Below are 24,772 nucleotides of genomic sequence, written 5' to 3' on the forward strand. Positions count from 1 at the left end.
ACGGTAATCAACAATGGGTAATATTACAAAATCAACAATCTCTTTAATCACTTAGGAGTAGGAATAGGAAGGATAAGGTAGCAGGAAATACTGTATATGATTCAAGTAAATGCAATGATAGGAAAGAATGCAACACAGAAATAAACTTAATATGATTTCAATCAAAAGATAATATGGTCACTTTTTTCCCTGTGACTACTCACTCCCCCCACTATTATGCAATGTGAGAGATGGAAATGCGGGCACACAGATTTCAAGAATACAATCAATAATGCAGTTCAATTCCAGTTCCCCCCAGCAAGTTTAGAGAGACACAGGAATGATTTTAAAACAGGCATAAATACTTTTGAATGTGATTGCAATGAAGGTGAAAAATATGCTAAAATGCTTTTAATTCACTAAATGAGATTCAGGATAAGTAAGAATCACTTTTGATTGTTTCAGGTCAACACTAGTCATGATTCATGATTCATGAATGATTATCAGATGGAAAACGAAATTCAGCAATTGTAAACAAGAAACAGCTATTTTGACATGTGTTGAAATGGAGCTAAATGGCAATTCGAAGAAATGTTTCCGCATGCGTGAAACGCTATTATGGAAAAACTATAATGAATTGGTTGGTTGGAAATCTTAGGATTTTAGCTTCAAAATGACAGTTAAATGTCGGTTCTAGGACATATGGTTCAAAAGTTACAGAGGTTTTTGTGAAGGTAGATTTTTCAGAAATAAAATCAAGATTTCAAATATGACACATCGCGCTTTAAAGGTTTACCAACAAGGATAGGCTTAAACTAAGGGCTATGAAGAAGCAAGACATTCAACGGGCAGCCACCAGAACTGCGGCACCACCGCTCTGGTCTCTGTCCTTCAAAACACCTGTCCCTCTTTAGAAAATATCAGCGCAAAAATGATTATTGCTACAATTATCAAGAATTATTTGGAGGAGAGAAGAATTTAGGATAGACACAAGATCCTATAAGGCAGTTCTGGACAGGTTGAAATGGATTTAATATGATTACTTTAAACTGAGAGATGACTATGTACAGTTCTAGACTAAATACTCACTCCTAGGCTTTGGGATGGAATGGAATGGGCCCCGTCACAGATCTGGTCAAGGGTTTGGCTTCACTCGCCACCGGACGGTCTCAGGCACTGTGGGTTCTGCTCTCAACACTGCATGGCAGTCTGCGTGGCCTCTTGAACTGGATCTGATGGGTTCTGGATACAGCACTGCTCTCTCTGGGTCTGGATCTTGGTTCTAGCACAGGGTTCTTAGCTTGAAGCAACACAGCTCAGCCAGGCTGTTGAATGGTTTGGTTAGGCCCCGTGGAAGTTTAGGGGTTAGAATAAGGTTTGCAAAAGATTCTGAAGCCTGCTGAGATTTTAGCAAGGGTATCAATGTGGTCCTTGATGGTTTTAGAGGAACAGTGATGAACCTGTTTTGACAAGGCGTTCATCGATCAGACTTGTCTAGCGACCTCATCAGGGGAGAAAAGAGGAAAGGATGAGAAAGAGGGTGGGGGGGCGGCTGAAGGAGGGTCAATAAGCGGAGCCAGAGAGGGGAGAGGTGGGGCAGTGGAAGAGTGGGTGGACAGGATGTCCTGGGTTTTTTAAATAAAGTGAGAGGCAAGGGCATTGCAAAGAGTCTGGGAGGCAAGTAGAGGGGAATATACTATAGCAGGGTTGGCCATCTCCTTGCAGCTTTTGAAGAGTTCGGCTGAGTTGTTAGATGCCGCAAAGACACAGGCTTGAATGCTTGAATGCTCTCTTGGTGAGGAAAGAGAGTCATATTGACTTTTGAGCAGGCGACAGGCCAGTTTGTCAAAGGATTAACACAAAGCTCTCAATTTCCTCTCAGTCGCCCTAAACTTATGTTTAAGTGTAGCTAGGTCAGTGTCATACCAGGAATTGCACTTGGTTTTGAAATTCAAACGGATCATCATGAAAGTAGCAAGAGCATCAAGAGTATCAGAAATAGAAGTGTAGAGCAGGTACAGGGCTGTGTCAGGGTGTGAGTCAGCAAGAGGTGGGGGGGAGAGAAGTTGGCATGGAAAGCCTCAACTGACACACGCTTCATGTGCCAGATGTTCGAGAAGGTAGGTGGCAATGTTGGGGTAGGCTTGGCTTGGGGGGTAGAGAGGGAGAGATGAGAGAAAAGGAGGCAGTGGTCACTCCAGGAGAGAGGAGTGGTCTGAGGGTTAGCGAGGGGGAGGCCAGAGGAGATCAAGACATCAAGTATGTGTCCCACAGAGTGAGTCTGGCCAGAGGGGAGGATAGAAAGGGAGAGAGAATTGCAGAGGTCACGAAAGAGGACAGAGGAGGAGCAGGGAGAATCAAGATGGATGTTGAAGTCCCCAAGGAGGAGGAGTTGACTGGTTGAGGTCAGGAGGGGGGAGGAGAGGTCTGCCCATTTACAGAGAAAATAGATGATTTGACCATGGGGCCAGTAGAGAATAGCAACAGTAAGAGAGTGGTTAGGAGAGAGAGAGAGAGCCTACAGACAAGGGATTTGAAAGAGGAGTAAGTGTGAGTGGGAATGATAGTGGCAGGAATCCACTCAAAAAAGATCAGGGCTACACCCCCCATGGGCCAGGTGGATCTGGGCATGGAGAGGGTCTTGAAGCCATCAGGGACGAGAGTGACAAAGCTCGTGACAGAGCGGTCCGTGAACCATGTCTCGGTGAGACCAATGACATCAAAGTGCAGTTCTTCCAAGAGGTGGCAGATGTCAGAGGAGTGTTTGATAGGGTTCCATGTCATTTCATCGCGGGATGTTTTTTCGCAGGGTTTTTTACCGCGATTCTTTTTCTCAAAAAAACCCATCGAATACTTTTTTTGGGGGGGAGGTTCCTCCTCCAATCCCTCCATTTTCTAAAATATTTGATGGGTTTTTTTCAACAAAAAAATGTGCGGTAAAAAACCCCACGAAAAAACATCCCGCAATGAAAGGACATCATACCGTTTGACAGCAGAGCGAGAGTTGAGAATGGCAAGATGAAGAAGGTTGGCAGCCTTAAAGACCTTCCGCGGAGGGGTACAAATCAGAGGTACGCCCTGCAGAGGTATGGAAGGAGCCTGAAGTGGGGCAGAGGAAGAGGGAAAAGAGGGCAAGGAGGCTGAGGGAGGAGAGGAGGGGACAGCCGCAGATGAAAGGAAGTTGATGAAGCAAGGGAACCGCCTATCGGAGAGGAGGAGATTGGACTCAGGGCCTTGGACCATGACAGTGCCGTTTAGGTAGACATTAATGATTTTTTTTAAAGTATTTTATTGGCATTTATATAAATACAACACAACCATCAAACAGTAACACAACAAACAAACTAAGTCAAATTAACTAATTAACTACCACAGTCTTCGTAGCTCAGTATGTTGTTCATAATTGTGGCGGGGGAGAGGGGCTGGTGTGCGGCACACCCAGGGTCGCGGGGGCTGGGTTATCAGGTTGACCATTCTTGGGGGTAAGCCACAAGAAAGTCTCTGGTAGGGGTGAAAGCTCAGGGGCGTTTGTGGTCGGAGGCAAATTGGATGCCGGGCACCAGGGCCTTCCAAGAGTCTAGGGTGTCGTTGGAGTCATCATCGTTTGAGCGGATTCCATCCTGCCAGGCCCTGGTCTCAGCCTCCGTCCACTTTTCCAGGTCCTTAAGCCAACGTCCGTGCCTTGGGCCCCCTGGGGATTTCCATGCCATTGCTATGGACCTTTTCGCGAGGATGCCGGCTAGGTCCATTAGTTTGACCAAGTGTTTGTATTTGCTAAGTCTGGGATGGGCTCCCAGTATGCATTCCTTTGGGTTCCACTCATATCTCGTGAGTCCCGCTTCGGTGCAGGTACGTTCCACCATGGACCAGAAATTTGCTGTTTTGGTGCAGGTCCAAAACATGTGGATCATGTCCGCTTTGTCATTTCCGCACCAAGGGCAGTTCGGCGGTGCATGTTTGTTGAAGGTAGCAACTCTTAGTGGGGTCATGTATGTCCTGTATAGCACGTTCAATTGAACTTGTTTAAATCTAATGTTCCTCGACACCTCCTTGGGGTATAGTAGTATTCGCTCCCATTCACTGTCAGTTAGCGTGATCCCTAATTCGGATTCCCATTTTTGCCTCAGGGACCCGCTTTTCGGGTTGGGTCTGTCATATAGTTTGGTGTACAAGCGGGAGACCGGTTTCCAACCATCCGCTAAATCGTGCATCTCCTGAAGGAGGGGGTCCGGTGGGGGTTCTTCTGGCCAGACAGGCCACTGTGCCCTTGCTGTCCGCTTGAGGCGGTGGTACCACAGGAACTGGGTGTTCGGGATGCCTTAGTTGGCTTGTAACGATTCGAGTTCTCTGAACGTGCCGTCTTCAAACAGATCTCCCCATGTATAGATTCCGGCTCTCTCCCATCTCCTAGCTGTCGCTAAGTCCGCCTGAGTTTTGCACACATCCGCCAGGATGGGGGTATTGGGGTTGTAGGGGTGTTTCAGTTGTCGAAGGAAGCCAATTCTGGCCCATACCTGCCTGCCCAGGGTAACAATCATGGGGACTCCAGAACTTTGTTTCGTTGGGTTCCAAAGCATTTCTTTAGGGAACAGCTTGGGAGTCGGATGTCGCAAGAGCCCCACTTCTGCAGACAGGTCGTCAGAGAGCCATTTCGTTGTGTGGCTGAGCTGCGCGGCTAGGTAGTACCTTTGCAGGTCGGGCAATTGTATCCCGCCTTCTTTGTACGGAAGCGTGAGTGTGGGCAGGGAGATCTTGTGTCTGGACGACCCCCATATGAAGTCCTTGATTAGAGAGTCTAGTTTTTTGAAGAAGGGAGGTCTGATGTAGAAGCATACATTCGTGAAGTGCTATAAGAAACGGGGGACAACTATCATCTTGACTATTGCCGCTCTACCCATTACTGCCAGTGGTAACTTCGACCAGAAGTTCATAGATTTGCGGAGGGCTCTTACTGCTTTTTCCGTGTTGTGTTCGTGCGTGAGCTCTGGGGTATGACACACCTCGATTCCCAGGTATTTAAACTGCTCTGGTTGCCATTGTATCCCGACATCTGGGAGGTCGGGCTTATCCAGACCCCTGAGTCTGGCCAGTGGGAACGCACACGACTTTAGTTTGCTAAATGTTATTCCAGAGTATCGGGCATAGTTGTCGAGCATGTCCAACGCGACTTGTGCATTGAGCTGGGGGTTGTTCAGGTACAGGAGGACGTCGTCCGCATACATGGATATTATGGCGTGATCACTGCCCAGTCCAATGCCCGCGTCGAAGTGTTGTGTCCTGAAATAGGCGGCCACTGGCTCCAGGCACAGTATGTATAACATTGGGGATAGCGGGCATCCTTGCCGCGTGCCCCGCTGTATCGGCCAGGCTTCGGACAACGTCTTACCAGTCTTCACTCTCGCTGTCGTTGTGTTATACAGTACCACGACCCACTTTACAAAGCTCTCGCCAAAGCCGAATTCTTTTAGCGCTTTGATCAGCCACTCCCAGTAGATGGAATCGAAGGCTTTTATGGCATCCAAGGAGGGTACTGCTAGGTCCTCGTCTCGACCATAGGTCTCCGCCATGATGTGTTGGAGCCTCCTCAGGTTCGCGGTGGTGTTGCGTCCTGGCACAAAACCATTCTGGTCCTCATGAATCAGGGTTCCAATCACCCTCACCAGCCTCTTAGCCAGGATTGTGGTCAGGATCTTACAGTCATAATTTAGCATGGCGATTGGGCGGTATGATTCACAGTTGTTGGCGGGTTTGTTGGGTTTGAGTATAGGGATGATAATTGTCTCTTTCATGGAGTTGGGTAAGTTTCCATTTTCGTATGCCTCCATATACACATTGTGGAGTGTCGGAGCAAGGGTCGCTTCGTACGCTTTGTAAAATTCAGGCGGGAGCCCATCGCCCCTGGGGGTTTTGCAGGTGGTCAGCGATTTAATCGCGTCCGTCACGTCCTCTGTAGTGATTTCCGCGTCCAGTAACTCTCTTTGGGCTTCCGTCAGTCTTAGGAGTTCAATCTCGGCCAGTGTGGCCTTTATGTCGTCCACTGGTATTTTGGTGTCGTGGGCGTACAATCTGGAGTAGAAGGCCGCAAAAGCTGAGTTAATGTCTCGCTGCGTCCGGTGAGTTATCCCCCTTTCATCGGTTATTTCAGTTGGGAGGTGTCTTGGGAACTCGCGCTTACATAGCCAGGCCAACATTCTACCAGGCTTATCCACTTCTTTGTGCGCTCTGGCTATGTAGGTCGTGTAGTCAAATTTGGACAGTCTGTTCCAGGCCAAAAGGCACTCCTCCCGGGTGCCCTTCAGTTCTGTTTCAGCGTCCGGCATGATGTTGATTTCGGATTCCAGGTGGGTGATCTTGTTCTCCAGTTCCTCCAGTTCCAGTCTCAGGTGCTTACGGATACCTCCGGCACCTGATATAACTTCACCCCTTGTTACAACCTTCATGGCCGCCCATAGTGTGCTCCAGCTTGACACTGAGCCTGTGTTGATGTCTAGGTATTCCTCAAGTTTGGTGCCAAGTTCCTCCCTAAATGCGTGGTCTGTGAGTGCTGCGGGTGGCATTCTCCATAGCGGAATAGGCGGTCTGGGTCCTTTAGGGGCCCATTGCATGATCAGCGGTGAGTGATCGGATATGGTTCTGCCTAAGTAGAGTGTGTTGTCTACTTGTTGAGCCAGCTCACGATCTATGAACAGATAGTCTATTCTCGTGTGGACCTTGTGCGGAGCAGAATAATAGGAGTAGCACCTCTCTGCGCGGTGTTGTTCCCTCCAGATGTCCACTAGGTCGAGCTGTTCTATTGCAGTGTTTAGCGTGTTGGATGCAGGGCTATTTGAGAGACGGGGGGGGTCTGATCTGTCCACAGCACCATTCCTGATGGAGTTGAAGTTGCCACCCCACATGAAGGCACTCTCTCTCCGAAGTATCATTTTGGCACTGAGCGTTGCGAGGTGCGTGGGTATTCCGTGTTGCGGAAAGTATGAGTTCACCAGGCAGATTGGCGTGGATTCAATGGTACCCCATAATATTAGGTATCTGCCCTCTTTATCGGCTTCATCGTCCAGTAGGTGGAAGGGCACGGTCGGGCTCACCCACGTAAACACTCCTCTGGCGAATTTGGAGTATGGCGCCCCTTTCCCTATCCCTCCCCATCTATCGGATAGTTTGGCCGTGGTTTCTTCCGTGAGGTGGGTTTCTTGAAGCATCGCTATTGACACCTTTTTCCTACGCAGGTAGGAGTGGATCCGGTTCCTTCTCAAGTATGTACCCATGCCCCTCACATTCCACGTCATCACCTTAAGTTGGAGTGCCATTGGGCTTGTGTCTTGGTTTCATCTTCCCTGTTGCCCCTGTCTTCACGGGGCGGCCCTTCTCCAGGTGGTGCGGCCTTCCCTTTGGGTTCTGGTGTTTTCTCTTCCGCCGCCCCCAAGGGCCTCCGGTCCCATGTTTCCGCTCCGCTGATATTCTGAGGACTGTGGTGTGAACAAAAACAATTAACAAAATTGTAACTGGTGCGCCTAGCAACGACAAGGTCTTGCTGATGCTCAGGCGCTCTCGTACCGTCAGGACCCATCCGGGTGTCGGGCACGAGGTGGGTCGGTCAGGCAACTGGCCTGTCCTGTACTGTTCGTGGGGGGTGGGGCCTTGTGCCTGGCGTGGGCCGAGCGAGGGCCGCATAATCATTGCTAACTGTTGGGTAATTTTACCTTCTCTTGGGTCATTTGCCTTACGTCCGAGTTGGGTTTATGAGTCGCGGCTTCTTCGATGGACCAGGCGCGGGGGGTTCTTCAATTTTCAGTGGGTTGAGGGTCTTTATCTGCAGCTAGATTGTTGTCTTCTAGCCACATGTTTGCGGTTGCCGGGGATTCCAAGAAGATCGCCCTGCCCTTGTGGATCACTTTCAGTCTGGAGGGGTATAGCAACATATACTTCAGGTTCAGTTGCCTGAATCGGGCTTTAATCGGCACAAATGAGTTCCTCTCCCGTTGGACTTTCGGGGTGTCATCGGGGTAGATCGTGATCTTCGAGCTCCCACGTTCAATGGGGCCCTCCTCTCTGGAGTGCCGGAGGATGATCTCTCTATCCTGGAAGTTGAGAACTTTAGCAATTATAGGGCGAGGGTGTGAGCCCGGCGGGGGTCTCTTCTGTAGTGATCTGTGCGCCCTTTCAATCGAAAATCCTTGCATCAGCTTTCCAGCGCCCACCTCCTGTTGTATCAGGGATTCTATGTAGGCCGTCGGGTTCGGGCCCTCACTTCCCTCTGGTACCCCCAGTATTCTGATGTTGGCGCGTCTGGCTCGGCCCTCGGCCTCCTCAGCCCTGGCCTCGAGTGTAAGCACCTTCCGTTCTAAGTCCAGCACCTTATCTTTCAGCTCCGCTGTATCTCCCGACGTCTCATTTATGGTTGATTCGGCAGAGGTTACTCTTTCTGTCAGGTTGCGGGCATCCTGGCGCATGAGTTGTAGCTCGGATTTGAACTCCCCGATTCTGGAATCTATAAATGTGCGCAGTGATGCAATTGCCTCCAGCACTTGAGCTTGATTTTCGGGAGAGTCTGCCGGTTTTGCTCGGGGAGGTTTGGGAGTGGAAGTGCATGGCTGCGGAGGAGTTTTTACTTTAGCGGACACATACGTGTCCATGGTGCTTGCCTTCGTCTTGTTCCTGGCCGCCATGGTGACGGACGCCACTCGGACGTGTGGAGGTGAATGACGGTGGGCGAGACTGGGGAGCTTATGGTTCCGGAAGTAGGGTGGTCCGGTTTACACAGAGTCAGTGATCAAGTTCTCGGAGGAATATACAGCGGCACATGTTCAAATGGTTTATGCCCTCGCCCAGCGCTCTCCTCACCTCCACCTTCTTCCGCTGCCGATGGCAGGGCTTCCCGCACCGGGGGGTCGGCGCAGCCTCTCTCGGTGCCGTAGTCCAGGGAGCGGGCCCGGTCTCTCCGGTCTCCCCGGTCGGGGGCTCCCGGTTGGTTCCCGCAGCAGAGGTTCGGACCTGGGTGGAGGTGGAGGCTCTTCTCCCCCGATTTCGGTCTCAGCAGCAGTTTATAAGTCGGTTTCGCTGCAAAGGCGGCTAGCGTTCTCCTGCGACATCAGCTTCGAAAGATGGCCGCCATCTTGGGTCCCGCCAGGGGGGGTCCTTTATCGGGAAGAATCCGTGGGTTTGGAGGTCCGAGTCCAGGGGAAGACCACAGTGACGTGTCCGGGGTTGGTTCCCCTTCCCTCGGAACCGGTTCTTTCCATCTCAGGTGCAATTTTAGGCAGGGAAACGGATCAGGATACGGCGCCTCGGCCGGAGCACGGCGACTCAGCTTCCACTCGCCATGAGCTCCAGGCCATGCCCCCCAGGTAGACATTAATGATGACTCTGGAGGAGTCGAAGGAATCCATGAGGACTTCCCAGCGGGTGCCACCATTAATGGGAGAGGAGGAGTCAGGACAGAGCACAGAGATCATATGAGGGGTCCATAGATCTGGCGAAGGAACAACAAAGAGGATGTCACTGAGGGTATGTCTGGAAGAGGTGCTGGAATAGGTATCAGCGATGGGGAGACCTGGGTTGGAGGCCAAGATATTCTTTTTTAACTTATTCGTCCCAGACTTAGTGAGACGACAAGGATAGTTAATAGAGAAGCAGTTGGAGTAGATAGGAGAGACAGAAAGCACCATGTGTGAGTAGAGAGAGGAGGCAGTGGGCAAGAACAGCAGAATGGAAAAGTCACTAGGCTAGCAGGTTACAATCAATGGTCAAAGTTAAATGCAAAACACAGCCTAATTTGACTATCAATTTTAAAACAAGGTGACAAAAATAAGTGCCTGTGGCCCCTGGTGTTCCAAGAAATTACATTTAGTTGGGTACCTCCAGAATTAGGGGGGCCAATTTGTTAATATTGCTGGTGTGACACATTCAGTAGCCACACTCAATTATTTGAGACTTCTGAATGCTCTATTTTCTGTTTTAAGTATGTAATCTCAGACCGTGGTATTCGGGTACCCCGCTCATTCTTTCACCCTTATGAGCACATTAAAATCTGAAGACTGCCTAGATTTCCTAAATGCAGTGCAGCTGATAACCTGGCTGCATTGGCCCTTCTTCTAGTGGGCTGGTAGTGATAAACGACATTGGTGCAAGTGCTGCGACTCTGTGCCACCTGCACATTGTCATGTTTGAAGTGGTTGCTGGAGGCGGGAGGCAGTCAGTACAGTGGAGTGCGCCTCATGAATTATTTTGAGATTTTAGAAATATGTTTAAGTGGTAAGTATGCATTAGTGATAATTAGTTCCACAAGTTGTTTTGTGGAACAATATTTTCGTATTTTACGCACCCCTTCAAATAGCGTTTTCTTAATATTTAGTTTCCCCTTTTTTTCCCAATCTGCACTGAGTGTTAGATTCAGCATTTCGGCCTAGAGCCATCCCTTCACGGATACACGTGAAGAAAGACTCTTTTTATGTGGCCTGTCCCAAATCGTTAAGGCATAAAAGCTACACAAAATAAGTTTAGACTATGAATGTACAGAATGCATTTTCTAAATTACTATATTTTAAAAGCTTTTATGAAAGAAAGATAGGTTGAGACAGACATTCACTGGCAGGGCATTCTCTGGACAACGAGCTTGAGATGAGAGAGGGCTCGAGAGGACAGTTTAGAAGGGGGGCCCTGCGCGGAGCATGCGTTACACGTTGTTACCCGGGGAGATTGTGGACGCTGCACCTGGCCAGCGAGCCGGTCAGGGATTCAGTGCCCCTCAGGTTATTTATGCAGGTGCCGGTGAAGGTTCAGGAACATTTGGTGGTTAATGCCTTTCCATGTTGCCTTGATGTTGGCTGGCACCAATAATGAGGTGGTGCCCTAGGGGGAATACGGGAGCAGTAAGGGGGCGACGGGGGCCAAGGGAGTGGTTTTGGTTAGTATTCAGGCTAAAGAGGGGTGAGTATTTATAAAATATTTTTTTAAAAGGGTATAATTTGGGTCAGTGGTGGTGGGGGTGGCTTGGGGGGCACACCAGCCTCACCTTCCCAGTCCTGTTGGGCCTGGAGGGTGCACCGGGCAATTGCTGCATGGTTTCTAGTTCCAGCTCATTGGGAGAGGGCGGGGACCACTCTCTCCTCGGTCTTCTCGGCTGTGTCAGGGTCGCACCAGTAGGAGTGTGCTGGGCACTCTGGGGCTTTGGCCGTGTTCTCTTCGGTCCTCGCAGAAGGCTGGAGTGGTGAGCTTGCCTGCAGCTCCAGTTTATAGGGCAGACTACAGTGCACATCACACACCACCAGGGGGCAGTCTGATGCGTGGCCCTCTACGCCTTATGCAGCAGTTTTGGAGTCAATCATAACAGTGGTTGGTGTGGTTTAGGAAGGTGGTTTAAAAAAATATATATATTGTTTTGGACAATATAACAGATAATGATCAGAGCGAGGGGGTGATACATTTGCACTAGGGGATTTATATTGCAGGTCCTACCCTTGTTCCTACATTTTGGTGCCATGCCCTCCTGTGTGGTACAGTTGGGTTGGGGGGGGTGCTCTCCATAGGGTATTTGGGCATGCACGTGGAGAAATAGGCCGTCTGGAAAAGGGGTCCCCTTTTTGCTTAAGGACATAACTACTTAAAGTAAAGAAAACATTCATGGTAGCACTTTGGCAGGAATTCTGTCACTAATAATGACTTCCATTACTCTGGGTTCACACCAGTTACTGTGCCCGAAGGTGGGGTTTACACTAACTTGAAAACGTCATGTTTCACAAGCGTTGGTGCAATTATAAGGTAATAGGAAGGCTCTCAGCTGCCTTCGGGCATTTAACATTTACGGCATATATCATGTGACTGGCCCTCTGCTGTTGTGAAGAGAAGGCAAGCAAATGTTGCCACTGCTGCAGATTATCCTGAGGGGGTGCAGGGGATGTCAAAGGGCCACGAGGGGTAGGGTCGGCAGCCAGTGGGTAACTTAGTGGCGAGGACTAACAGAGTAGATGTGGGCAAATAGTGTAGGGAGCAGTGTGTGGGTATGCTGTAGGTGTCGCCCAAGGAGGATCACAGGGCACCTTTGGGGGGTGGTATAGGAGGGCTTAGTACAGCACCAAGATGTCCACAAGGGTTAAGGGAGTTAGCGAACACCATCATCCTAGTGAGCAGCAACAGGGGGGGGGGCTAGGGTCTTCCCGCCCTAGAACAGGAGCAGAATGGCAATACTACGTCCCTGGGCTGGATATCACGGTGTAGGGAGATGGCCAGAATGCCGTCACCTGCAGAGAGTGGGGAGAGATTGTGGACAGCTCTCCCCCAACGGCGGTGCAGCAGTGATGGAGTTCGCAGTGAGTGGGGAGAGTTTTTGGACGGCTCCCCCCCAGCAGCGGTGCTGCAGCGATGGGGTGTGCGCTCCACACTATGATGGTTTGGACAAAGAGGTGAGCAGGTTTTGAACTGAAGGTGCATTGGTGTTTGAGGAGGGTAACAGTAAGGTTGCTGGTGTGAAAGAAGGTTGGAGGTGTATTTGGTGGGTAAAGGATGCTTTTAAATACGTATGATAAACATAAAATAAAAAAGGAAAATAATTAATAAATATGAAGGAAGAGTAGATATCCCAGGTTGGAACAGGATTGGGTTGGTAATAGTAATAAAAAAATGGCATTGGATAACTTGAGGGCCAGGAAGTGGGATGATGAGGATGAAGAGAGTGACAGTTGGGATGAGCTGGGGGCGGGGAAAGAGGATATTATATGATATGTTATTTATAACGCACCTGTACACCAGTGTTTCTAGGGGGAACAAAACACAGGAGGGAACACAGAGGGAGGACAAAACAATGATCTTACTAAGCCTAGTGACATTCAGATCATGCAAGTGCGAGACGCAAAGTGCACGGGTGAGGGAGAGGGGAAGTGCCATGGGGAGAAATGGGAGAATTGCAAGCAGGGCAGCAATGCACTAAGTAAGTGCAGGTAAGGCAACGCAGATCTGTGTAAGTGCAAGGAGTAAGGGGGCTGTAGGGTTTCAGATACAGCCCCTAGTGTGCAGTAGGCCTGTATGCAGGGCAGGGGCTATGGGTTAAAGGGGGGGGGGTCTGCTATCCATGACTCTCTGAGGGTATCCATGACACTCTGCGGGTAGCCAGTCAGTGCAGCATACAGGTTGGTCAGAAGGGGATAGCGAGAGAGCACAACAGAAGGGGAATGTCTTGAGCTACTTCCGGAAATTAAGGTAGTCTGGCTCAAGTTTCAGAGGGGCAGAGAGGCCATTCCAGAAGGAGGCACCTGCAGAGGAGAGAGATTTAACCCCCGCTCTCAGCCTGGCGGAGAGTTTGACCCTCAGAGATTTGGAGGTAGCTGAGCGAAGGGTTCGTCAAGGAAGGGTCGAGGGAAGGAAGTTGAAGATAGTTTGGGTTCTGTTTCAAAGTGAAGTCAGGGATTTGGTGGTAAGGAAGGGGTGATTGGTTAAGTGAGCGAAGAGTTCAGTAGTTAAGGTGAATTAGGGGGTGGCCTACTTTAGTGTTAGGGGGCATGAGGTATTGGGCCCAAGCCCAACATAGAGCAAGGAGCGGGGTGTTGTGGTTTTATGGCCCTTCTGGGCCTTGTAGTTTAGGAGCTTGTTGATACTGTAGGCCTAGCCCATGCCTTTTTACGGCCCAGCTACTGGTTGCCCCTCCCAGGAAAGGGTCGGGGGGAGAGACGGGAGTCAGAAGGCAGCCATCAATCTTCGGGGCAGGGGTTGCAGCAGAAGGGGTAGCAGTGACCGGCGCAAAGGGTTTCCTACAAGAAGGAATAGTGGGGATAGGGGCACATCAGGCCGAGAAGTTGTTGGGTTTGAGTGAATGACAATGATGTTAGTTTTGTTGGCTTACGTGAAAGTTTGGTTGGGTGACAGTTGAGTTTGGTGACAGTTTAGGTGGGTGAGTACAGGTCAACAAGGAAGTTTAGACTAATGGGGAACTTGGATGATCTGGAATGCAAAGAAGGTAATTTTATCTGGAAAAGTTTGGGTAGGGAGAAGGAGAATTGAGTGGAAGGGGATGGACATGTGCAGTGTGCAGTTATACATTTGTGGCAGAGGGACAGAGAGGATGGCTTAAAAAAAAAGAGAAACAGTAACATGAAATGAAGGGAAAGGTTTCAAGGATTTAAAAAAGAAAAATAAATAAATTAATTAATAACAATGTGGGGTGAGAAATGGGGCTATATCAGAGGATGTGTGCTCGGGTGAAAGGCAGAAACATGGCAGCAAACCGGTGGATGAAGTGGGCAGTGATGCTACGTGAAGTAGGGCGGTGTGTGGATTGAACTGCATGGACGGGGGTGCACGGACAGCCCCTGGTGTAGTGGGGAAAGAATGATGACATGGAACATTTGCAGGGTTGAGCAGGGGGGCGCATTGGCCTAGAACGAGGGTTGCAGTGTTACTGCATGCAGTGCCCAGAGGGAATTAAACTGCAAGGATGGAGGACGCAGGTATGGCAACTGATGCAATGGGGGACAGCAGGTGAGGTGCGTAGCTAAGAGCAGGGGAGAAAGTGTTTACAAGGGTGAACACAGGGGTACATTGACAAATGAGGAAGGAGGTGGAGTTACTGTGTGGGGTAGAGAGGGAATTAAACTGAATTGACGGAGGGTGCTGGTACGTCCCCCGGAGCAGTGGGAGAACAATAAAGAGGGGTGCTGGGTAAGGAGCAGGGAGCAACTGTTATGGTTTGGGTGAGTACAGGGGAGTACCCCTGCAGGAGTACATTGGTTGGTAGATGCCCATGAGATGCTGTTCAATATGCTGGCCCCTCAGCAAATGAGGTGGGAATGGTCTAGGGTTACAACGTATTACAGTGATTGGCAAGGGAGAGGAGGGGAGACAGTTTGCAGTTGGAGTGTTGAATATGGGTAAGGAAAGGGGTTAGTTGCGGCAACAGTTGGGGGGTCCTTGATGGGAGAGCATACAGTTTATATAGTAGACAGGGGCGATGTCCTCAATAATACTTACTGCATTGACACCACATCATATGCCAGGGCTATTAGTTGGCAATAAATACAATAAATAAATAAATAAATACATAAATAGATACATAAATAAATAAAGGGAGCATCGGTAGGTCCGTGGGTTTTCTGAACAAATTTGTTGGTGGCAGCAGAGGGCTGGTGGGAAGGTCGTATCGGCGAGAAGGCAGTACGTGAGAATGTGGAATAAGGGCACAGGGGTGTGCCTCTAAAAATTAAAAAAAAACAAATAAAAAAAAGGTAAACGTGTCCAAGGTGTTGGCAAGGGCCTATTATGGCTCTGATGAAGTATTTGCAGGGAAGCGAGGGGGTTAGATGGACCAAAAGTAGAATAAGGGGTTTTGGTGAAAGTTGGGGGGGTTTATCAGGTTAGAGGGGGAGAGGTTGGACGAGGCGCGATGAACAAGGCATTGGGCATAGGATCCAAGGGGGTTGTGTAGAGTTACAAGGTTTTAATTGCGGGAGGTTTGGGACAGTGAAGTTGGTTTAAAAATAATAAATAAATAAACTCAATAAATAAAGAGGGAAAATAAGTTATCTGGTTGCAATGGGGAAGTGAGGGGCAGTGTTATGCCCTGTTTTGAAACAGAACATTGGGCAGATACGTAAAGAATAAGAATAGGTTTCAGTTATCAGGTCAGGTGGTAGAAAAGGACACCAGAAAAAGGTGGTAAGGGGTAGGGTTGCGAGGGCATGAGCAGCATGTGAAATGTTACAGGGGTTGGGAGATTTGCCAGAAGAGGGATTTGGTGAGCATGGAGGAGAGGCAGGGTTTTGAAGTGCAAGGAAATAGAGTGACAAGCATTAGGTAAGGGAAGAGGAGTAACAGAATGCAGTAAGGGGTTTGAGTTCAATTACGTGTCATGCTTAATGTGTCTTTTCTTTCACAGATGCGGCAGGAGGTGGTGTGTTGAAGAAGAGAATAAGGGACTGGTTAACCTGTGAAGGGTGTCTATTAATGTATGGGTTTAAAATTTTGGTGCAGTTTGGGTATGTTTTTTTTCCCTGGTGAATTCTTGTTGGTAGGCTTTTGAAGGGCATTAGTAGTCTCTCTGTCCTCGGTATCTCTTCTTTGTCTCTCCCCCCCCCCCCTCTCTCTCTCTCTCTCTCTCTCTCTCTCTCTCTCTCTCTCTCTCTCTCTCCTCTCTCTCTCTCCTCTCTCTCTCCTCTCTTTCTCTGCTCTCTCCTTTCTCTCTTCCACCACTCTCTCTCTTTTCTCTTTCTCTAGCCCTCTCCTCTCTCCCTCTCTTTCTCTTTCCCTCTCTCCTCTCACTCACTCACTCTCTTCTCTCTCTCTCTCTTCTCTCCTATCTCCTCTATTCTCTATTCTCTCTCTCTTTCTCTCTCTCTCCCCTCTCTCACCCTCTCTCTCCTCTCTCCTCTCTCCCTCTCCCATATTTCCTCCCTCTCTTTGCTCTCTATTTGCTCAAATCGCTGTTCTCTCTCTCTCCTCTCTTTCTCTCCAGTCTCTCCTTCTCTCCTCAAATCTGCTCTCTAATCTTGACTCCAGCCTTCCTTCTGTCTTCATCCTCCTTGACCTTTACCCTGCTTTTGATATGGTCTGTCACGGCATCCTGATCAATTGACTCCTTGAGAACACGGCATCACAGATCAGGCCCTGGAGTAGTTGACCTCCTGCCTCCTTGACTGACCCTCCCAAGTCCAACTTGGGTCCTTTCTCCCCACAACCTCTCTCTCCTTATGTGGAGTCCCCCCAGGGCTCTATCCTCTCACACTGGTTCTTCAATGTCTACTTGGCCCTTTTGGCCCACTGGATCTCTACCTTCTCCTCTATCTTTCAGTGTTATGCGGATGCCACTCAGCTCTCTTTTAGGCTCCCCTTTTATGCTCCCCTCAGTCTCCTCTTCTTTCTTGCTCATGCCTATCTGTCTATCCACTATTCAGGATTGGTGCACCTCTAACGATCGCTGCCTTGATGACAGTAAGAAAGAGATATTTCTCATTAGGACTGTCACAGTTTTATTACACAGCATATTCCAACCAGGGACTCCTTGCCCGACAATGAATGTGGCATACAATAAAGTGCTTTTTATTTTTAATAAACCACATGTTCTTTTTTTTAGTAGGCCTCCAACCCGTCTCGCACCCAACCTCTACAAACACCCTATGTCACAATGGACCAGGAATCAGGCTGGTGTGTATCAAGAAGATATTTATTAATTTATTATTAAACGAAAAAGGAAAATTAAACAATTTCACAGCCACCAATGTTCTGGCAACACAAAATCCACTAATCTCTACAAAACTATTAGGTTAAGAGATCCTATTACAATTCACACAGGGGCTGATTCATGGAATTATTTGCTCCGAAAAACGGGGATTTGTGCGTCATTCTGGCCACAAATCCCTGTTTAACAAATGGGGATTTGCGGCGGGCAGAATGGCGCACAAATTCCTCTTTTTCGGCGCAAATAATTCCATGAATCATCCCCACAGTCTTTAATGGCAACACAGAAAAAGAACAAGTTGATAAAAAAATAATACCAACGGTTTATCACTTAGTATTATCTAAGCTTGAATGGAGTTTAATGCTGCGAAAAGGAAGGGCTTATGCCATTTAGGGCTGGGGTATTTGTTTACTTACAAATTAAGCCTTGGTTTGGGATTCTGGAAAGCCAGCTGGATCTCAGGACACTCTGGACAGCTAGGGAAGGGATCTGGTCACTGCACTCTGCCATGGTTTGGTTCAGCCGCCTTCTCTCCGTCCTCCTTCTCCTGACTCCCCACATTTTTTTGTGCATCTCCCCAGACCTAGTATAGTCCCCCTTATACAGCACAATGTACATCACTCACCGTACAATCTATGGGGAGTACTCGGTGCTCGGATAGGACAGTTTGACGTTCCTCTCTCCGCCCCTGGCATGATTGGTTCAAGGGAAAAGAGCACCATCTGTCTATTTGCATTTATTACCCCTCTTTAGTCTCTTGGCCACTTTTTGACAAAAAACAGTTATGTCTCATAACTTCATAATTCTACTAGCCCTGACATATGAACTAGATATGTGATTTTAGTTGGTCATAGGGAATTAGGTAAGCCAATCGCCAACTCTGTATGATGTATATCTCTAATCTTGGGTAATCAATGAAAATATAATACAAACAAAAGCCGGAAAAACATTCATATCCATCATATTACCATCATATGATCATGTCAAAGGAGAACATACTGTACACAAGAGTTGTTCCCATGTATAATCAAAATATAAATAAAAAGATAAAACAAATGAGACATAATAAAAACATAAATCAGAGACCGAGATTCAGGGTGGGGAATCAGGAAGGTAAGTAAGGTATGGAAAAGAAGAGAAAAAATTGGACATGAGGAAAACATTAGTCAGTTGCCTTTGCATTTAGGGCTGGGGTATTTGTTTACTTACAAATTAAGCCTTGGTTTGGGATTCTGGAAAGCCAGCTGGATCTCAGGACACTCTGGACAGCTAGGGAAGGGATCTGGTCACTGCACTCTGCCATGGTTTGGTTCAGCCGCCTTCTCTCCGTCCTCCTTCTCCTGACTCCCCACATTTTTTTGTGCATCTCCCCAGACCTAGTATAGTCCCCCTTATACAGCACAATGTACATCACTCACCGTACAATCTATGGGGAGTACTCGGTGCTCGGATAGGACAGTTTGACGTTCCTCTCTCCGCCCCTGGCATGATTGGTTCAAGGGAAAAGAGCACCATCTGTCTATTTGCATTTATTACCCCTCTTTAGTCTCTTGGCCACTTTTTGACAAAAAACAGTTATGTCTCATAACTTCATAATTCTACTAGCCCTGACATATGAACTAGATATGTGATTTTAGTTGGTCATAGGGAATTAGGTAAGCCAATCGCCAACTCTGTATGATGTATATCTCTAATCTTGGGTAATCAATGAAAATATAATACAAACAAAAGCCGGAAAAACATTCATATCCATCATATTACCATCATATGATCATGTCAAAGGAGAACATACTGTACACAAGAGTTGTTCCCATGTATAATCAAAATATAAATAAAAAGATAAAACAAATGAGACATAATAAAAACATAAATCAGAGACCGAGATTCAGGGTGGGGAATCAGGAAGGTAAGTAAGGTATGGAAAAGAAGAGAAAAAATTGGACATGAGGAAAACATTAGTCAGTTGCCTTTGCATTTGTAGGGTACATATATTCATGCTACATGCATTGCTTGTAAGGTACCACTAATTTCCAGATTGCCTTGACTGGAGCATGGTAAGACGAATTGGCATTCATTTTGATTTTATATTATATAGTTGATGTCATATTGCTAGAACACTTAGAACAAGCCTAAGCCTCTCATTATTATCAGAAGTGAAAGATGAAACACCCAATAACTGGCTACAGCAACTGGAGTTGGGTTTTAGGAAATGTGGCACGTGTTCCATGTGCAAATACGCGACGGCCAGCACAGACACCTTCAAGGATTCAAATGGTGTCGAAATCAAAATAAAGGAACAAATTAACTGTCAGTCCAAATACATGATATACGCAATCATATGCACTTCTAAATGGGTCTATATCGGCAGCACGATCAGAGAGATATGGACCAGGATCAGATAACACTTATCAGCTATTGGCAGCCAAGATAGGAACATACCTTCAGCAGACCATTGGCAGAACCAACACTAGCTGAATGACAAACAAGAAATAAAGTGTATCCATCTAAAAAAAAGTAATCCTGGGGCGGAGAGGAGGCAATCAGGAACTGCTCCTACACCAAGAAGAAGTGAAGCTCATTTGTCGCTTCAGAAGTGCAGAGTCTGGTTTGAACACAGACAACGAAATGGCATACTTCCTTTAGTAGTGAAACTACCCTAATACCTAGATGCATTAAAACAAACCATCAACCACTTGTGCAACAGTACTTAATATCAAAATGAATGAAGTACCCACAAGAACTGTCTTTCTATTGTATTTAACCAGAAGTATCCACTAGAACTGTGATACCCTATATATTAAACCAGACATTGCAGAAATGTTTTTACAGCATTGAGTTCAGTTTTTCATGTATTAGAACGAGATGATCAGGTAATGATTAAATGACGCATGATGACATGATGTTACTATTTGGGATTTGTCTCTCTGCATTGTTTTCAAGTCACTGGTAATGAACTGTAGCTGTACATACCATGGGTAAGTTAACCACATCACACAGGATAATATAATTGCACCTCTCTGGAACTACAACCCCCATAACACACTAGCACTAGTATCCAGAGCCAACTCTCTTTGCGTTACTCTCAGGCAACTAGCCAGATTAAGCTCCAGTTAATATACACCCCGCGCACATAATATCCATATCACGTAGACTACAAATTCTGACAAGGTCTACCAATGCATGCGTCTTAAATATAAAATATACCATTTCTTGTAAAATATAATTTTAATTGCATAAACCCTAAAAAATAAGTTTTTTAGACATTCTCTACTCCGCTGCTTCACTACAGGTTAAAATTTGACAGAATATGGGGCTATTTTCAAGCAAACTCTCCTAACACCATAACAATTCCAACATTGGTAAACCAGGTTAGCCGCAATCGCTTATTCCCTATAGTGCATAGCAGAGGATCCAAAACATGGCTGACAAGCGTACATAGACCATGGAAACCAAGGTAGGAGTACCGGTTTTACATGGTAATGAAGACAAACCACACATAGCAGAGGACTGGCGTCCATTGTTACCCAACGCGAGACGTGAGAAACAACTATTTTCAGGTAAGCCCAAGGCGTCTCTAATAGCCCACCCACCACATTACCCAATCGGGTCCACATCTGTGCAGTACACGGCACTATACGCGAGGTCTACAACGCATATAAGTTTGTATTCAGGAACCTGAGCCAACAATGTGTTGACGAGGAGAGGAAATTACTGACAGGACCATTGGTCAGCACTCACCCTCGAAAACTAGTAATACAAGATAGCTGCACTGTGCTAGGACAGAGGGCAGGATTCACATACTCCAGCAAGGTTCAATAATCAGGACTCAGTAAATTGGCAAAGGGAAGTCCGTTTAATGATACATACATCAGCTTATGGAAATCAGCAGCATCACAAACACCTGCCTCACCCCGACTTCCTCGAACAGTAGTCAACCAGCCTCTTTTATGGGCAAAATCCGTCATCATTGACGTCTAATTCTACAAAAAGTCATCATGCAATACAATTGGTTGGGAAAGGTAACTTAAGTATAGGTGCTATATCTGTACATGGAAATAATGCAAGTGGATTGGATAACTCTTATCGGGTGGGCGTCTATGCCCTTCCCTCTACACCACACGTGATTGATGTCACTACAAGTACGACGTCTCATTGGTTACAGTGTCTATAGGACCCTAGATTACATGGTCCCTTGTGATTGTGCAAGTTACACCCCTAAACATAAATCTCCATTTTAATTAGCAGCTTTAGAGTAGACACCCAGGTGCCTAGTGTCCCAAGATTCACCCTTCCTCCCTTCCATCAATCAGTGTTTTAGAGTTGTGTGTCAATTGGTTGGCTGGGTATGGCCTCGGATCTGTAGTCTCTTATCAGGAAAAGTTATGGCACCCCCTGGTTCTGGATGACATCAGGCGATGGAACATCTTCACGCCTGTCTGGTCACGTGTTGGTTCACCGTGAATCTGCTTCTGTTTCCAACCTTTTGTGCATTTAATTCTGTGTGCGCTTGGCCACCTGCATGGGCCTTTCTTATCTTGACCTTCACGGGCGGGCTGGTATTCTCTGTAGTTGGAGTCTCGTGAGCTCATGCTCACCTCCCCTTCTCTGGTTGACCTCGATCTCCCCGGCATAAGCCTCTCTTTGTTGAGTTTCGATTCCACTCCTTCTCTGGTCTTTGCTGGGTTTCTAAACTCGGCCTGTCAGGCCTTTGGCGGCCTGGGTACATTTCTGCTTTCACTAAATGGAGTTGCACGTGTACATTGTGCAGTATTGAGGTAGATATATTGTTGGCGCTTGCCGCTCTACTCTTCTAATAGGCATTGCAAGCAGTATCGTTTTCTTAGCCTCTTGCATTTCAAGCTTATTTACACACATTCAGCAGGGCGGTTGCTTCCATCTTGTCTTATGGCACCATTCTCTTACGTTTTAACAGTGTCTCTCCCCTCCATCCATTATCATTATCCTTGCAGTTACTAATACTGGCATTCGTGCTTTCAGTAGCCAAGTCTGTTGGTTCTCGGGGCTGCTCGGGCCCTTGGTTTATTTTCATTGGCTTTACATTAAGGCTTTAGGGGTCTCCTGGTGGACCGTGTGCAGGTATTCCTCATTTCGTATCAGTGGCTGGTATGGCTGTCTGATAGGGTATTGTGCTGCCCAGGGTTGTCGCTTTATGGGTGTTTCAACTGGTTTTGATCTCCTTACGTACAAGGGGCAGAGTCCCAGTGCGGCTCTCTGTTGGTTCATTTGCTCCTCATACGTCACGTACCATGGCGAGTACCTTACTGGCAACTCGCAATGGGGGGCAGGGGTGTAGGTCATATCTGGGACCTCCTCTACACTCCCCCTCTGGTCGGTTCATCGACCACTCCTACTTCCTCATTTATATTCAGTTTCTTTGATTCCTCAGCTTCTTGCTCATCGTCTCCTGGGTTTACACAAGAAGGCGTGAAAGTATGCAATTTTGGTGTCCATATCTTTATCACCCCTTTCAAGCTTCCTGCTGTTTTCACATGCTCATCTTTGTTCCAGGTCATCAACTGGCATTGTCCATTTGGACTGCAGTAAATCCATTTGCCTTCGTACCTTCTTCGTTTCTTGGGATAAGTGAATTTTGTTCCTTCTGGTGCAAATTCACTGGCCTTCACAAAGTCCTTTATTTCCTCATCTGTCAGGTCTCTGGGCTTCCAGTCTGGCTCGACATCGACCATAATTTCCATCCCAATGGCCTTCTTTGCTGTTTTCTGGCACTGTGTGATGATTATCTTGATAACACAGATTCCTAGCAGCACCATTGCTAGCAAAGCTCCCAGGAACTTGAATATATCTGCCATCCATTGTGGGACCCATGAGAATAGGTTCCCAAACCAGCTGTCGTCGTCCACTTCATCTGTCTCCTCGGTCATCTGGTTTTTCAGGGTTGTTAACATATCTATGGCCTCTGTGAGGGTTCCATTTTCTTCGTTGTGTAATGGTATAAATGTGCAACATGATTCTCCAATTTTTGCGCAAACACCTCCATCCATTGCGGTGATCATGTCAAGCACATATCTGTTCTGGAGGGTCATCAGTCTTACTGCTCTCAGCTCTTCTTTGATCGCATTGAATCCTTTTATTGTGGTGTTGATGGTCTGCAGTAACTCCCATCTCGTTATCTGTAACCACTTGGTGTTTGCACCAACTTGGATATGCGGCAAGAGTATTGTTTGTAAATACTGATGAAGTTAGGCTGAACAGCCTGTGTTTGTTGGGAATGGCGTAAAATGCGTCTTCTGATTTGGCGGAGAAGTAATTCTCTCTATTCATCCTTGACATTATTCCCACAGACCTCCTTTTCCTCAGTAGAGCATTCGCTTTCAGGAAACTGTCCAAATTCTGTTCATTTTTTGGAATCACTAGTGCTGGAACGTGAATGTTCACCAGTGTACTTATGCCTCCCCAGTTCCTCGGTAGCCTTATGTATGCCTTGGATCCACATGCCCAGTAGTGGTCCATTAAGACTGCAGTTCCTTGCATCATCCCTGGGGCTTCATATATTCGTTCACAGTTCTGAGTCTCCCCCATTATCCTTGTGCCATTGCTTCTAAAGCATAGTTTCGGGTTTTCAAGTGGTACTATCTGCCAGGGTCCTCCTCTGTCTTCGACCCATGTCAACAGCTTTACCAATTTTGGCCACAATGGTGTGCATAGTCTCTGTGAGTTCTCTATTGCTTCTTTGCAGGCTCCAAGGACCATCCAAGCTCGGCAGATTACTACTCCTTCTTCCCATCCGTCTGGGGAGACTACTGATCCCCAGATCTGCATTTGTCCTTGGTTCTTCCATATTTGAACTTCTTCTGCTTCTTTCCCTTGGACGTTCAGTCTTGAGTTTATTTCCCGCCTTATTCCTGATCCCTTGGCGTCAGGGTTTTCATATCTAATCACATGAATCTTGGTGTGTGCTCTGTTTCTTGTTTTGATATCCTGGACATATCCGTCTTCATCAGGGTAGTCCTTTTCATTGGCCCATATCAACGAGGCGTCTCTTCCCATGAATTGTCCTCTGGTGTTGCACATTGCCACATGTGAGATGCAGTGTGCTATGGGGACATCTATTTCTACGGCCACAAAGATTTTGGACTTGCCCATGCTGTATGGCAGGAGTGCACAGACAAAACATTCTCCTTCTGATTGTCTTCGTCCAACTTCCTTCATGTGCTGGTACCATATGTTGTTTCCAAGATGGGCCGTGCTGTCTAAGTAATCGTTTAACTCGTTATCGGTTTCATATGGACTTCTCTTGATCCTTAGCGTTTTATGTGGTTGGCTATCACTATGTCTCTGAATGCGTCTATACTGCTCTTTCGTTCAGGCAGACTCTCGGGCGTTATCCTTGGAGGGGCAGGTTTCATTTCCTGCCCTGCAGTGATAGGGGGAGGTTTTGCGGCTCTTTTCCTTCCCTCCTGCATTCTTTTGTAGACCTCCTCCCACCGCATATGATTTTTCATCCTTCCAACACGTGGCTGTGTCATAGGCTCGGTAGTTACTTCTGGCGTTGGAGCTGGCATGCTCGCTATCACAGTTGTGGTGGTTGTCTTGCTCAGCTCCTCCTGTAGCTTCTTTGCTCTAAGTATGAGTGGAAACACATACTTAACTACC

The sequence above is a fragment of the Ambystoma mexicanum genome, chromosome 2q (assembly GCF_040938575.1).
Source record: "Ambystoma mexicanum isolate Mex_15411 chromosome 2q, UKY_AmexF1_1, whole genome shotgun sequence".
Taxonomy (NCBI): domain Eukaryota; kingdom Metazoa; phylum Chordata; class Amphibia; order Caudata; family Ambystomatidae; genus Ambystoma; species Ambystoma mexicanum.